The sequence below is a fragment of the Portunus trituberculatus genome, chromosome 15 (genome assembly GCF_017591435.1).
Source record: "Portunus trituberculatus isolate SZX2019 chromosome 15, ASM1759143v1, whole genome shotgun sequence".
Lineage (NCBI taxonomy): Eukaryota > Metazoa > Arthropoda > Malacostraca > Decapoda > Portunidae > Portunus > Portunus trituberculatus.
The window spans coordinates 7,754,759-7,771,128 of record NC_059269.1 but is presented as its reverse complement, the minus strand read 5'-3'; the positions used below and the strand labels follow the sequence as shown (position 1 = coordinate 7,771,128).

The window sequence follows — 16,370 nt, the reverse complement described above, 5'->3', positions numbered from 1 at the left end:
TCAGTAGTATAACTTTGATAATATTTTTTCTCCTTTTCACTTTCTGCTCACTCTTGCTCCTTCCGCGCCGCTCTTCGTCAGCCGCCTCAGCCCGCCCTGTCATCTCCATTAATCGCTCCATTAATTCTTGTCGCTCTCTACACTCAGGAGCGGAGGCGACTCGTCTCTATTACCTTAATCGGACATTTACTGCCGTTGCACCGTCGCCTCCCCCGCGCCTCTGGCCTGTCTGCTCTCGTGTGTGCACCAAGACCCGCCTTTCTACCCTAAAGACGTCACGTTAAGGCTCATAATCCAGTCGCCAGGCGTCCCTCTCGTGATCCTTCCCTTCCTTCCTCTCCGTTCATGTCATTCTCTTCACCAGAAAATGGTTGTACGTTGTCTTCCTTTCGTGCCGTTTTCCCAAGGCCATGTCTTTCTAGGGATGAAATTCTGTCACTGGTATTGTTACAAGGCATTATACATACTTTTTTGCAGTTGTCAGGTAAGGACAGGTGCGAGGGGTAGGTTATCCCCAAGCACCACGACATTGCCGTGTCGGTTTCTCTTACACTTTAATAAATAATTTGGTTGACATGTTGTGAGGAATATCAGTCTGTCCGTCTATTCAGTGTGTGTGTGTGTGTGTGTGTGTGTGTGTGTGTGTGTGTGTGTGTGTGTGTGTGTGTGTGTGTGTGTGTGTGTGTGTGTGTTATGTATGTATCCTAAATGCATACATGTATGCAATATATGTTGGTATATACATCGCTGAAGCTATGTGCATGGGTATGTGCATGTACGGTTATATATATTTTCAGGCTTGTGAATGCATCGATGCTTCAGTTCATAAATATCAATATTTATTTATACCTGTGCCGGGCCAGGTGTATCCATCAGGCAGGAAGGCGGCGGTGGTGCCTCGGTCTTCCTAGTTTGCCGCGTTGCATTCGCTAGCGGCTGTGACGGGAATGCTGTGAATCAAATATAACTCAGCCTGTTCGCGACGACTGGCACTCAGATCTGTGTTCACCCGAGCATGGGAACATTTTAGGTATTTTATGTGTGTATGTGTGTGAGAGAGAGAGAGAGAGAGAGAGAGAGAGAGAGAGAGAGAGAGAGACGAGACGTGAATAACATTTTTTTTTCGAGTGACATAGGGAAGCATCAGCACAATATCAAAATGAGTAGTCACAATGCCAAAAGTCTTCACGGATTGCAACCACAACTCCGTCACTGTTCCTCGGCCACGCCATCCACAACCCTCAGCAACCCTTCCTGTCCCTCCAACCTTACTTTCCCTCCCTCCTCCAACCCTTACCGTCCCTCCCTCTCCATCGAGTCACTATCCCCGACCCGGTACTTTCCCGGACCAAACACCCGCTTAACCCCGCGATGCCAGACCCAATCCTCTTTACGGGGGCGCTCCAACAAACCAGTCCAAGCACCAGTAACTCAGCTATTCACTGCAAATTATACCTGCATCACGCACGTACCCACGCACCCACTCACCCACTCACCCACACACACATATCCGCATCCGTACTCTTGTCCACTCTCCCATCATGACCTTCCGTTCCCATTCGCATTTTATTTTTTTATGCTGTTTTTTTTTTAATGATAGTAAAGGTCGCCTGAAATCCAACAAAATGGCTTAGTTCTGTGAATTTCATGGCTCCCGGCAACGGATAGAGTTTTTATGTGTGTTTTTCATAGCTTAGCAGATAAGCCGATGTTCAGTCCAACCCAGATGGTGGGAAGCTGGCAAAAGGAGGGAGAGGGAGAGGGAGAGAGAGAGAGGGAGGGGCAGAGAGGAAAAGAGAGAGGGGAGATAAGAATAGTAGAGGAAAAAGAGATGACACGGGGTAAGGCAGAGAAAACAGTGTGAGGATAAAATAATAAAAGAAAAAACGGGGAAAAATGAGAGGAATCAAATTATTCACTATAGAAATTGGGCGTTTTTGAGAGAGAGGATGAGAGAAGAAAGGGAAGGAGTCATATACACCCAGGTTCTCCTTACCGTACACTGGCATAGCACACGTCACTCATGGTATCCCTCCTGCCAACCACTCTACCCACCACCACCACCACTACCACTACCACCACCACCCGTACATGGCACAGTGAATGGAAGAGAATGATTTTATATCGCTCGTGAATACCGCAGGAATTTAGTACTGGGATTGGAAAAGGTAGAAAAGCAACAAAATGAGAAAAAAAAGTAATAAAAATCACAGTAGTAAATAGGAATATATGACTTTTTTTGGGATGTGTGAGTGTTTAGAAACAGTAGGTACTTGCCAACCTCTCTCTCTCTCTCTCTCTCTCTCTCTCTCTCTCTCTCTCTCTCTCTCTCTCTCTCTCTCTCTCATGTTGCAAAAATCACCATTTACACCAGTACTAAAAATATCGCTTTAATATATAGTCATATTCTCTTATGTACTGTTCTAAACCTTCTCCACGAACTAAGCACGTATTCAAACCAAAGCAAGCTGTTAAACCCCAACCGATAACGCGAACATGAAATAAACAGATAAATAAATAAGTAAGCGTTTGAGGTACGTGGTTATAAATATTCCCTCGAGGTTTTACTCTTCTTTTGTGGTCGATTATCCTATCAGGACGACATGTCAGGGGAAGGGAGAGGCTGGGAGAGGCAGGCAAGGAGGGAGGATGGGAGAGAGGCCGGAAAGGAGAGAGAGTAAGAGCGAGGAGGGAAAGGAGGGTGAGAGAGGGATTAAGTGAATTTTTGTGATAACTTATTTTATCTCTACATTTTTCTCATATTTTATTCCCTGGTGTATTTAGCTTCAGTTCTGTGACCAAGTTATATATATGTCAACCTTCAGGCTTTATGTAATCCTTGTAATGTTAACTGTACAGGGATAAGCAGAATTTTGTGTCGCATGTACGTATATTATTCTACATATCACGTACATACTCTTCTGTTTCCCTATAATATTCCAACTGACTACGTAATATCTCCACGTTTTTTGACATATAACCTGCGTATCATATTCATGGTTCACGTATGTAACGATTTGATTCATGTTTTCTATTGATTAATGAAACAGATCCGTATTTCTTTCACACTTTGGTCTCTCATAGTAAATTCTTTCCAAAAGCCACATGTATTACCAGTCAGATTCTCATAATTATTTCCTGCTTCTAATCAAACAATTTTTGTTAAACTATTGCTAGAATGAAAACTCTAAATGCGTGCTAAGGACTTCCACAACAGCTTACTAAAATGTAGCCAAGAATGAGGTACCGAATGTTGTTATGTTTTGGTTGTGGCAATAGTAAATGACATACATAGTGTTAGTCATGCGGTAGTCCTTACGTCGGGTTAGTCATTCATGTGGCTGTGATTTATGTTTCAGCTGATTTATGTTCCTCAGTCTCCCTCACGAGTATGTCTTCTCTCTTATGTCCGTCCTTGTCTATTATTTCTCCTTTTTTCTCTTTCTCAATTTTATTTCAGTTCCTTTCTTATGACCGTTCCTCTTTCACATATTTCTTTTTCCGCTTTCTTATTCTTGGCTGGTGATATTCAACCTCGAAACTCGGCCACATCACGAAGAACGTCACGAAAACATGTCACGTCAGTCTGAAGAGAGAGAGAGAGAGAGAGAGAGAGAGAGAGAGATTAGACAGACAGACAGACACACAGAGGACAGGGTGATCGGAGAGGGTGCGTGCTAAGCCTGGTGGGTCGGTGGGTGTACACGAGGGATGAAGAAGTGTATATGGGAGAAAAGTCAGTTGTGGATACAGCGTACGGCTTAAAGGAGGAGAAATGGTCGGGAGCTTAACTGTGGATTTGTAAGAAAGGAAGAACGGTAGAGAGAGAGAGAGAGAGAGAGAGAGAGAGAGAGTCAGATTGTAACGTAACATGAGAGAAGGTTTACAAGAGATCACCAGTCATGAATAGTAATAATTTTTCTGATGTTAAGTGTGTTTCGTTAAAGTAAAGCAGAAGAATGCAACAAATTACTCTTACAAGATCTTCAGTTTCGTACACCCACGTTTACCAGTCACAAACATCCTACATTGCACTTAATCATACATCTACTTACAGCGAAAATCACGTTCCTTATATGGCAAGACGGGTGGGAGGCGGTGACAGTGGAGTTGGTGGTGCCTGGAGGAGGAGGAGGAGGAGGAGGAGGAGGAGGAGGAGAAGGAGAAGCCCAAAGGAAAGATTCTGACTTAAGATGAAAAGGAGGACCAGGAGGGCGAGGAAGAAAATATAGAGGAAGGATGAAAGGAGTGAGGTAGACCGGTGAAAGGCAAGGCGAGGGTGTGGTGCCTGAGGAAGGAGAAGGAAGACATGGAGGAGGAGGAGGAGGAGGAGGAGGAGGAGGAGGAGGAGGAGGAGGAGAAAGAGGAGGAAGAGGAGGAGGAGTTGAGTGCAGAGGAAAGGGAAGTAAGCATGTATGTAGAAGAGCAGCGCGGGTGTCTGGGCGTAAAGAGAGACCATGTGGGGACCAAAGCTGCTCATTTCAGCATAAAGGACGCATAAAAAAAGACATATTTCTACCGTCCAGAGTTAAGAGTCGTTTGTGGACGGATATTAAGGGATTCCTTCACGTTTACACGGTCGAGTCCAGACAGAGGAGGAGGAGGAGGAGGAGGAGGAGGAGGAGGAGGAGGAGGAGGCGGTGCTGTCTCTTGCCACCCTCGAAAGGAACAGCAGCTGAGGGGCGAGGCGCGGCGTGGATATTAACAAGACATCCAGAGGGAGACGCGAGACCACGCCATATTGGATACAAAAAATAGACAACGAATTAAAAATAAACATATCACCGGGTTTTTTTGTTCTGGTCATTTTTCCTTTAATATTTTCTCCCCCACCCATTTTTTTCTCCCTCTCTCTAACTTCTTAACTGTCACGATCCCTCATAGCTCCTCCGATCAGCCGCCTGACCGACCGATCGAGCCTGGCCTCCCGCCCCGGCCAGCGACCAAAAGGCGTCTTGCTGACCCACCGTCGGGAGAAACGAGCCAAAGTTGCCAAGAGTTTGATTGAAAACTATAACGTTCATCCCTTTGACGCGTCGTTCCGTGTTGCCATTGGTCAGGAGGAGATGCCGCCACACTGGTATTGGCCGCGCCCTTCTAGGTGTTTGGTCTGCTCGGGTCTGCCCTGAGTGAACCCGGATGACTGCAGGAGGAAGCGGGAAGGCTGTGAGGAAAGTTAGTGGGTGGGAGGGAATGTTAAAGGGTAGTGAGATGAACCTGGCTTGTTACTGACCGTGGTAAAGATTGCGGGAGGAAAAGGATTTGGGAGACTAATAGTTAATCTGTTATTAGAGAACGAGCCAATGATTGTGAAGAATGTTAATGGGTGGGGATGACGTTGCAGGAGTCTTGCCCTGTTACTAGAACGTTAAAAAGATTGTGGAGGATTAGAAAAAACAGGGGTAAGGTCTCAAAAAGTTAAATAAATTTGTTACGTGAGCTTTAATAATGTAACTTATCACAAACAGCATCGTTACTGTTAAAAATAGTGTTAGTCAACCCTCCCTCTGTACGCGTGAGAGCTTATTTACAACATGGAAACAAATAAGTGTAAGGATAGACAACTAGAAAAATCTCATGAAAATCTCACGTGTTATTTTTCCAAGTCCTCATCCACGTTGGCGAATGTAGGAAGGCTGGATGGATGGATGGATAGATAAATGCATGTCAGACGCCCCAGAAGTTGAGGTCGGGTTGGACTGGAGGCACTAAACAAGCATACTAATTGTAGGTATACTTCGTTCCATTTGCGTGTGTATACCCCGGGACAGGTCTCGTCGCCGGACCACCTCGACGCCTCGGTGATGAATGACTCAGAGCGGCCCGAGCATAATTCACCGTGTTATTAATGACTCCGCCAGCCAGGTAACCGAGACCTCTATTTCCTGAGACCAATTAGCAACAACACAATCCTTCCCTTCCCTCACCTCCCTGCCATCCTCTCTCCTTCCTTCCTTTACACACACACACACACACACACACACACACACACACACACACACACACACACACACACACACACACACACACACACACACACACACACACACACACACACACACACAGATTACTCAGTTCCCTCACCCTGGAATAAAATAGAACACGCCCTCCTAAGCAATTTTCCCTCTGCCTATCAACAGTTCGCTCTAAAAACAACACGAACCAATCACGACGCGGGGCTACCGATTGAAAGGCCAATCAGGAGAGAGTGATGGCGTCTGGAAGGTGTTTGCGCGGGGCATCTCCTTCCGAGAAACATGAACTCAACGTCTAATTTAGCCCTACCTCCTGCACGCCGCCCGTTGCATTGCAGCCGCCCTACTTCACTGTAAATCTGGCTCGTCCTACAATCTAATCTTCTAAATTACACCCTCAGCAAGTCTCCTTTGAGTCTTTATCAAAATAGGAGCCAACCCAAGCGCCAGCCAGTGTCTTAGGTCCTTAGGCTCTTCAATGCAAGGCAAGGCTCCCTCCTCCTTCAGTCCTTCAGTCTTATTCTTGTTTCTCTTGCAGGATGCGGAGGCGGATCCCACAGAGACGCGGGGAGGCAAAGGCAACGCTACGCTGGAAGGTAATCCTAATCTTTTCCTCTCTTTTCCCTCATTTGCTGTGGATGATGAAGATGAGTCTGTTTGCGTCGACGTGTGTGTGTGTGTGTGTGTGTGTGTGTGTGTGTGTGTGTGTGTGTGTGTGTGTGTGTGGTGACTTTTTTAATATGAATGTATGCTATTTTTCTTAATATGCTGTATGCCGTCAAAGCTTGATAGAAAACTACCTACCATGAACTACCATGATTAATCAAAGGATCTCTGTGTGTGTGTGTGTGTGTGTGTGTGTGTGTGTGTGTGTGTGTGTGTGTGTGTGTGTGTGTGTGTGTGTGTGTGTGTGTGAAGGTATGGATTGGCTAATGTAAAAACAAAAGTGTATGCGTGTTTTTGCTTCCTCTCCTTTGTGTTCAAGTAATGAAGGATAAGACAAAAAACAAACATTAAAAAATCCCATCAAATAAAACGCCCGCATTCAAGCATAACCTCGGCCGCTCTTTATCGACCTCAGTTTTCGATATCGGCCTGGACGAGTGAAAGAGAAAAAATGGATAATAAAAAAGAGAGAAAGAGAGGCAAGGGAGGGGGACACTGAACTACGCCTCACACAAAAAAAAATCAACACTACTTTTTATAAATGTTGAATTAGTGAGACAAGAGACGTAGGGTCGACAGAGAGCGGCAGAAAAATCCCTCATCAGAATTCCGGATGAGGAGTGGCAGTCAGTCATCGGTAAGGAGGGAGAAGCTGGCTACGTGCAATCAGCGGTCAAGGGGAAGAGACAGCGGGACGCACACGAGGGACAGCCACACCACATTAGCGTTCAGGAACATCCAGTGGCAGTCTAGGGTTAGTTTAAGATGCAGTGGGGCAGCGGCAGCCAGGCAGTGTGTTCAGAAGCGAGAAGATTGTCATTGGGTGTGTAGTCAATTGGTTTATCGGTGCTTTTCGGCCAGTAGATGCTTTCAAGTCGTGTGGAGAGAAGTAAGAACTTGTCACTGTTTGTTTTGAGGGAGAGGAACTCAGGGAAGGAATTAATTTGTCGCTTGAGGTAAAGATGTGTTTGTCATTGGCTATTACTGACTGGAAATTTTCCTTTACAAATAGAATAGTGAGGTATATTAAATTTCTGACGCGCACACACACACACACACACACACACACACACACACACACACACACACACACACACACACACACACACACACACACACACACACACACACACACACACACACAAGCCCCAGTTGTCACCTCGCGTGATATCAATCTTGTTATCTTTATATTGAGACTGCAATAACCGAAGTGTAAATGTTCACGACTTACAGTTTATCCTTTCAGTTCTCTGTTGTACCTCACTGTATACTCGTGCGTAAAACTCGATGATTTGATAATTTTTATTTCTTATAATCACGAGTCTTCCTGCACTTGTTATAGAATAGGCCTGTCCTAACTTACCTTTCCCCGTTCCTCTCCCAACACAATGTCTTTTTCTCCCAACCCACACGTTCCCCCTCCACTTCTCGTCCTTCCTTCCTCTTCCGCCGCCCAGTCTCCCTTACACTCTTTGGCAGGTGTGTCCCTAAGCAAACACACTTGCAGCGCTACCAGGTGCCCTTGTGTCACTCGAAGGCAGCTTTAAACTTGACACGCAACACGGAAACATGTCTAATCTCATCTCTTGAGGGATTAAAGCGAGCTGAATGCGTTGACCTTGGCTTCGTTTTTCTTTATCGTTTATTTTCTATTTCTTTTTCTGAAAAGTAACTCGAGCACTAATCTATAAAGAATTCAGTTAATCTTGTTTTAAATCATAATTACTCGTGTTGAAATATCCTTACTGTTGTGATGTGGAGGACTATTTTTTTGATAATTTTTCATATAACTATCTTATCCTTCCATCGACATTATTCCAACTTTTATTTTTACTTGTTACTTTTACTCAGTATATGTAGCTCTTAGATAGCTTGGCTGCATCGAGCTCAACAACCAAGGAACGTAATATCAAACCACAATACTAAGAATACATCGTTACATGCACAGTACATGGCAATAATGGAAGATATTTTCAAGATATATAAATACACAATATTAAAAAAAAAAAAAACATGCTGAGGATACAATGTAGTGGTTGGAGGCCAGCATCTAACCACCCCAAGGAACGTAATAGCAAACCACAATACTGCGGAAATTCATACATATACGCAGCAGATGACAAAAATAGAATATATATACATACATGTTTTTCAAGATACAAGAATATACAAAAACATGCAAGGGACGTGATGTAAAATAAACAATCATCAGAGGAGTGACCCGTTTCAGGTGACATCCGAGGTCCCTTCCATCCGGTTGCCTCCTTTTACTGGCCCGCCGGGAAGGCAACGATTATTGGTCTGATATTCTTCCCTCCTCAGAGTGAAGTATTTGTGTGTGTGTGTGTGTGTGTGTGTGTGTGTGTGTGTGTGTGTGTGTGTGTGTGTGTGTGTGTGTGTGTGTGTGTGTGTGTGTGTGTGTGTGTGTTATAGAAAAATTCATATTAACACTAACTAAAAGCTCATTCAGAAAAGTAAAAGTAAGTTACCGTACAACACTAACAACATATGCACACCTCCCACCACCACCACCACCACCACCACCTTCGCTACTCTCACTGCATCCGCCGCTGCTATGTCTTTACTTCCACCCTTCGCTACACTTGCTGGCGGGACTGAATAAATGTTCCCACACGTGCATTGGTATAAGAAGCTCACGGGAAATCCTTATACCTGGACTGAAAAGCCGGGGAGTATATACTTTGTGTTGTCGTTGTTGGTGTCCTCCCCGTCAGCTTTCTCTTCCCTTACATTTCTCTCACTTTTTGGTTTTAATAAAGTTTGTCATCTGGTGTTGATTATTATAGGGTAATTGTATTATCTTGTTTCATCTGCTTTTCTCGCATGTTTTGGATTCATTAAAGTTTATTCTCCGTTTTGATTATCGGAGGTACTTGAATGGTCTCGTTTCGTCTACTTTTCCCTTAGATTTGGTTGTATTAAAGACTGCCGTCCCATTTTGATTATCGGAAGGTAGCTGAATGATCCCGCTCCGTCTACCTTCTACTCTGAGTCTTGCGGCGGAGCGTAGAGGAGGATCTACGTACACACTCATGTGATTTAATACCCGCTTACTTAATAACGGTGACAGTGTGAAATTATCGTGAGGGAGAGAAAGGAGACAGAAGGAGAGAGATAAAGTGGGACGGTCTTCTTAAAATGGAAATCATTAATTTTTTGCAAGGAATCGATTGTCATGTAGAGTCATCAGCGAGTCAACGCAACTTCATCTTCAACCCTCCGCTTTATAGCACCTCCGCCTCTCGCTTCTTAGTAACTGGGTGGCGCCGGTGGGGCTCAGCGTACGCCACTGAAGGTGTGGGAGAGGAGCAGGTGTGAGAGGGTCGGCGGGAGGGGCGCTGAGCCGAGGGCTACACACCACCAAGAGGACGTGGTGAGGCGGCCAGCCAGGCGGGAAGGGGATGAATGTCGAACTGTGTATATAGTCTAGAATGCCTCCTGGAGGAAGTGTTGTAAGGCAGCTCTAAGCCGATCTGGAGAGGATATGTGTGGATAGCATGTAGTGTGTGTGTGTGTGTGTGTGTGTGTGTGTGTGTGTGTGTGTGTGTGTGTGTGTGTGTGTGTGTGTGTGTTGACGCTGAGATAGGAATTCACTCTAAATACATGTCAAGTGAATGTTGTGTTTATGTTTTTTAATGTATTCATAACGTTTGCTTTTCACTGATGACATGGTGATGGAATATAGGAGGCTTTTACTGCAATCCTTATTTTAACCCTTTCAGTACGATACGAACCGAACGACAGTAAAAAAAACATCGTGCAGATTAAAAAAAAAAAAGAGTAATAGAAAAACAAATTTCTTAGCAGCCAAATTTTTAGAGATCGCAGTTGAATGAAAGGAAAATTTGAAAAGTAGTTTATGATTAAGGAACGATTGAAGAACATTGAAAGGGTTAGGTAAGGCTCCGGACAGGTTAATTGAACATTTTCCTTCAGATTTACCTTTCCTCCACATGCAAGATGGTAAGTTTTGTTCGGTAGTTGACATATGTGAGTCATTCGAAGCGTTTACCTTTTGCATCGAGTATTTTACTGTGTCTACATAAAAGGGAGAATGTGCTCGAAGTGTGGTGCACTTCTCAGTTATTCAATATAGGAATGAATAAATTGATTGACTATACTTGAATTGTAAATATTGCAACGAAAATTAGATTGGATTATATATATAACGAATGAGTGTTAATTTGGAGACTGTTTTCGTTCATTTCACTAAAAATTATATGACAGCATGACACCACACAATTCACCAGTCTTCCTCTGCAAAACACCTTGATGTGAGAACTTTTTAAACTTTCTATTCCACTTTCGATAACACAAGATGTATGAATGTCCGTAGTAGCTTCAGGAGACTGCAAAAGTTCAATTGACCTACATAAGGCACTTCCTAAGCATTTGAACCATGTGTATGTCAATGTGATCCATAAATCCAACCAACCTTCTCTTGCAACTATACAATGCTCGTTCACTATCACGTTCTTGCTGGGTTTGTAATTGTTGTTTCCACTAATATTTCACTTGTGTTTGCAGGTTTTTTCAAAGCGATGTTAAGTGTAATAAGACTCACCGCACATATGACTGGATATTACGTGCCAAAGAGTTGTTATTACTTTCCTTGCATTTTTTCCACAACTCAGATTTTCGGTCTTCGTCTGACCGCTAGAATATCTCATGAATTCCTCACAAAAATATATATTCAGTGCATGTGTCCTTGGATATGAGAAAAGATGATTCAAAATGATAAAAGGACTATTATGGAAACATTGTGACCTGTTGTGGAAGGTGGTGAAGGAAACACGGGCTGGTAGGCGAACTTCCTCCTAGTGGTAAAGTGTTCGCCTGCCAGCTCATGTTTCGTTCGCCATCTTCCACAAAAGGACTATTGATAAGTACATAAGACAAAAGTGAGAATGCAATGGGAGAGAATTTAATGAAGTACTCAAAAGACAATAATCGCAATAGAAGTAATGAACATCACAATAACGAAACATCAGGGAACGTAGCAATAATAGTGTGTTGTATGTTGTCACTGCCAGAAATAGACTAAGCCGCTATACGATGCATCCTCTGCCACTGTGTTTAGCTCTTTCCCTCAATCTTAAGTACTAAATTCCGCTCAGAATCGCCTTGTGTGTCTTATAAAGTGACATACTTTCTGTATATGATAAAATTAAGTCTGGAATGAACGGTAACATGGGAAGGGAGTGTGGAAGGTAGTTCTACCATTGGCCACGATTGTACCTACGTAATAGTGGCTTGCAGTTTGTAAAAGTGACCGGACAAAAAAGAGAATCAACACCGTCAACATATGAGTCATTTACATCACATTTGAGTCTAACATTTGCCGCATCTCACCTCAACAAGAGTTTGTTTAAACGTAACAAGAATTCAATGTGTATGCAGCTCATGTGCTATTTTTCTTCTCGACATTGCGGTGATTAGTCGAGAAACTTCCTCCTCTCACTCCATCCTTGTTTTTTTGTGCTTTGTCGCATAGTATTTACGTTTGAGTCTTTGATCAAATGACAATCTTCATAACCCAATGATCGATTCTGAGCTGTTCAGGGGACTTTGTGAGTATGGTACGCTACCAAACTATGATGATCGATTGAAACACACCGGAAGAGGTTACTTAGGACACTACATAGATGGGGGAAAGATGATAATAGAAGTGTCATTAGTGCTTCCCTGTGTCCTGTTTTGTTTGAGTTGGATGCGAGATGAAACAGAATATAGATGAAGAGAAGTACAAGTGAAGGAAGCCACAGATTCGTAACGTTTTGAACTGGATACGGTACAAGAAGTAAATCAAGTGAAGCAAAAGAAGTATAGATGAAGGGGCACCAGATTCATGAAATCTTTTGCCGGAAATATAACATAAATGAAGCAAAATATAGATGAAGGGAACACGAGATTCATAATTTTTTAGCTCGATACAGTAGACGAAATAAAACATAAATGAAGTAAAGGAATTATAGATGAAGGAAACACCAAAGATTCAAATCGCCTCATGAACTTTCGCTGTTGGTCTGCCGCTTGCCATGAGTTTAGGTTCGTAGCGGGACAGACAGTGAGCGGAGTGTCTGGAATGCTACAAACGTTACCATATTTTACGTCAATGTATGTAGTGTGCGTCTGCAATTAGTCTGTCAAGTATTGTCATTGTTTATTATGATTACAAAAAAGATAAAATGAACAGCCATGTTAGTAAATCTCACAGTATAATATTTCTTCCGGATGTGGACTGTTCATTATAACTACATTTTGCTCTAATTAAAAGAGGCGTTTTGTATGCATGCAGCTAAAATAAAACGCGGCTTCTAAGTGGACCGCAGGCTTTCATCAATTCATCTTGCATCACGTACTTTATTTATAAATACCGCAGTTTTCCACCGGAGAGCCTCGCCGCGCGTTAGGTATAGATTCACGTTTATTTATGACCTGCCGCGAGGTAATATGAAGTCACATTGAAATACGCTCTCGGGGGAAACTTTTAAATCTGCGGCAGGATCTTTAATCACGTCATATCACTTTTAAAATTCATATAATCAACAAATACCTTATGTATAAAACGCCAAGACGTCTTTCTTCCTCTGTGTGGTAATGATCTTGTGTAATCTTGTATATGAGAGTGATTTCCATTACATCATTTGATTGTTCCAGCCCACGTCAACTCCTCTTCGGACGTGTTAAGTCGCCTTCCACCAAATCTAGCGGAGTGGCGGAGAGGAGTGGCGTGGGCGGCCTTCCCAAGTGGTGGAGAGGTGGCGGCCGTGCAGGGACGCTCTCAAGGGACCCACTTAAGTGCCGCAACATGACAACAAAGGATGTTATCTAAGCCCTCCGTCATCCCCTAACCCTCCTGCCCCTCTCCATCCACATCCCCATGCAATCCCTTGACACGCTAACCAAGTCTCGCCGCCGCCTTTGCGTGCTCGCCAATCCTGCATTGTCAGTTACACCAGTGCAGTGATTTCCAGAAGACATTTATGCTCCCTACCAAGAAGAACTTTAGGGTGAAGTGACTGGTAATGGTGTCGGTTTTCCGTACAACAGTGTCTTCCGCGTTTTTTAGGCGTGTGATCTTTTGCACAGATTATCGTGGTAGCTTTTGTGTAGATCTGTTCCCTATCTAGAGAAACTGTACGTCGAAATAAGGTAATAGTGTTGGTTCTCTGTAACATTGCGTCTGTATTGTTTTTGAAGAGTGAGATTTTTGGAACAGATTACCTTGAGAGGTTTCATGTGTACATATAATAATTAACCCCTCCAGTACTGGGACGCATTTTTTACCACGAGTTTTGGGTATGAATGGACGATTTTGTTGACAATAGGAAGGGTTTATGGAGGTCAGAAGATTAATGGCAAAGTCTTCACTATTTTAATGCCCACATAAATATCTGAAGCTATCTAAAATCACTAGATAGTAAGCAGAATAAATATGAAAACGTGTCATGTTACTGAAAAGGTTAGCTTAGTTGTTTTGCTTCCGTTTCTAGCACACTATGGAATTTAACTTCTTATATCATGAGAGAGAGAGAGAGAGAGAGAGAGAGAGAGAGAGAGAGAGAGAGAGAGAGAGAGAGAGAGAGAGAGAGAGGGAGAGGGAGAGACTAATAGTGAATGGAAAATATGAATGAATAAGTATAATTTTCGTATAGTATGTAGTAATAATACATTTCTTAGATCACATTATATGTGTGTGTGTGTGTGTGTGTGTGTGTGTGTGTGTGTGTGTGTGTGTGTGTGTGTGTGTGTGTGTGTGTTAGATACATGTATATATTTTCTTCATTGATCTTCTCTGTGTTTCTGGTTCGAATTTTCTCTCAGTAATGTCGGCGAAGAGATACTAGTGCCTCTTTTTATAGTTTACTTTACACAGGGACTGCCACGTGTAGGCTTGGCGGCCTCTTGCAACTTCCCTCGTTTTCTTGTGTTTCTTATGTTACTTATTTATTTGCCTATTGTTATTAGTGATGGTCCTGGTGGTAGTGGTAGTAGTTGAGTTGGTTCTTCTGTTAGTGCTACTACTACTACTACTACTACTACTACTACTACTACTACTACTACTACTACTACTACTACTACTACTACTACTACCAACACTAACACTACTGCTACTACTCTACCACCACCAACACCACCACCACGACCACGACCACCACAACCATCATTCATTTACAGCGCGAGTCGAAACAGAGCATATTAGACCCTATTATCCACTCATTATTTTGAAACACGAGCGGCAAGTGGAAATCATCAAGAAAAAAATCAGAAAACACTTTGGATACCACTGAATGCACTCTCCGCTCGTTTACACTTCTCTCTCCCTTTCTCTCATTCTCTCTCTCGCCGTAATAGTGAAGGAACGTCAGGATTTTAGCACCATTTAACAACTTTCCTATTTCCTAATACACACATTATGGCTATGTTGTGATTTAGCTTAGGTCAGGGTAAGATGGGGATGAGGTGGAGACGGTTACGGTAAGTTACGGTTGAAGCTTGGTTTAATATAGGATAGGACAGGATAGGAGAGGTTTTGGCAAGTTGAAGTTAAGTTAGGTTTGGTTCGGATTGTTTTAAAGTAGAACTAATTAAGAAAGCGTAGAATAATGTATGTTACGTTAGGTTAGGTCAGTTTATGTGAAGGAAAGATTGGGGAGGGTCAAGTTAAGTGAAGTTAGATTGGTAATGCTACGTTAGATGGAGATCGATTAGGTAAGATGAAATTATGTATGGTTATAAAGAATAGTTCAGAAATGGGAGAAAACTATAAAAAAAAAAGTATCTAGGAAAACAATAAAGCAGCGTCAGGTTAGATATTTGCTTCATCAATGCATTACGAGAGAGGGAGAGTTGAGAGTGGCTGCGGCAGTAATGTTGACAGCTGCCACCTCGTCCTGAACAACCAGTAACCCTTCTTTCTTTTCTGTGCCATTATCTCCAAGTAGAAGAAAAAATAACTGGTTTCCTAATAAAATGCGGGTTGGATTCGTGCAAAACATACAAAACTGCATCACTAAACACTATTATTTGCTGATATTCTTTCTTGCAGCACCGTGTTATTAGTGGTGACATTCGTGTTGTTATTGCTATTAGTAGTGTTTCTATCAGCGTGTTGTTATCATCATTATTATCCTCATTTATTATCTTTATCATTTCACTGTCCAAATTGCTGTTTTTTTTTTTTTATTTATTTATTTATTTATTTTATTTATTTTTTGTAGTAGTAGGAGGGAGAGTATAGGGAAGGATTTTGTTATTACATTATTATTATTATTATTATTATTATTATTATTATTATTATTATTATTATTATTATTATTATTATCATCATTATTATTATAATTATTATTGTTGTTTTTATCACTTATCACCATCATTATCATCATCACATCCTTATCATCATCGTAATGTCATCTCGCTGTTCTTATCGCTCGACTGACAGATGTCCCTTACACACACACACACACACACACACACACACACACACACACACACCACCGAGTCCCTTCCAGCTGCTCCCTTCCCAATCTTCCCTTTCACAACGAGCACGCCAGTACCATAATTAAGCCAACAATTAACACAGAGTTCGTGTGGCGGTTTGTGTTCGCGCACTGAAGGAAATATTCTGTCCCCCGGTTTGCTGGATACTGCATGATCAGTAGGTTGTGTGTGGTCTTAACTGTCGTCGGGGCTCGCTTCCAGAGT

General features: G+C 42.6%; 1 protein-coding gene and 1 long non-coding RNA gene across 4 annotated transcripts in view; one reads left to right on the top strand and one right to left on the bottom strand.

The window, feature by feature from the left end:
- LOC123504099 overlaps window positions 1-16,370 on the top strand; it is a 279,550-nt gene that overhangs the window by 220,240 nt on the left and 42,940 nt on the right. Inside the window, exon 6 of the long non-coding RNA XR_006674703.1 lies at window positions 6,514-6,571. This is a non-coding gene — a long non-coding RNA (uncharacterized LOC123504099). The remainder of the gene's footprint in view (window positions 1-6,513; window positions 6,572-16,370) is intronic.
- LOC123504098 (cell adhesion molecule 2-like) overlaps window positions 1-16,370 on the bottom strand; it is a 247,424-nt gene that overhangs the window by 229,259 nt on the left and 1,795 nt on the right. The window lies entirely within an intron of this gene.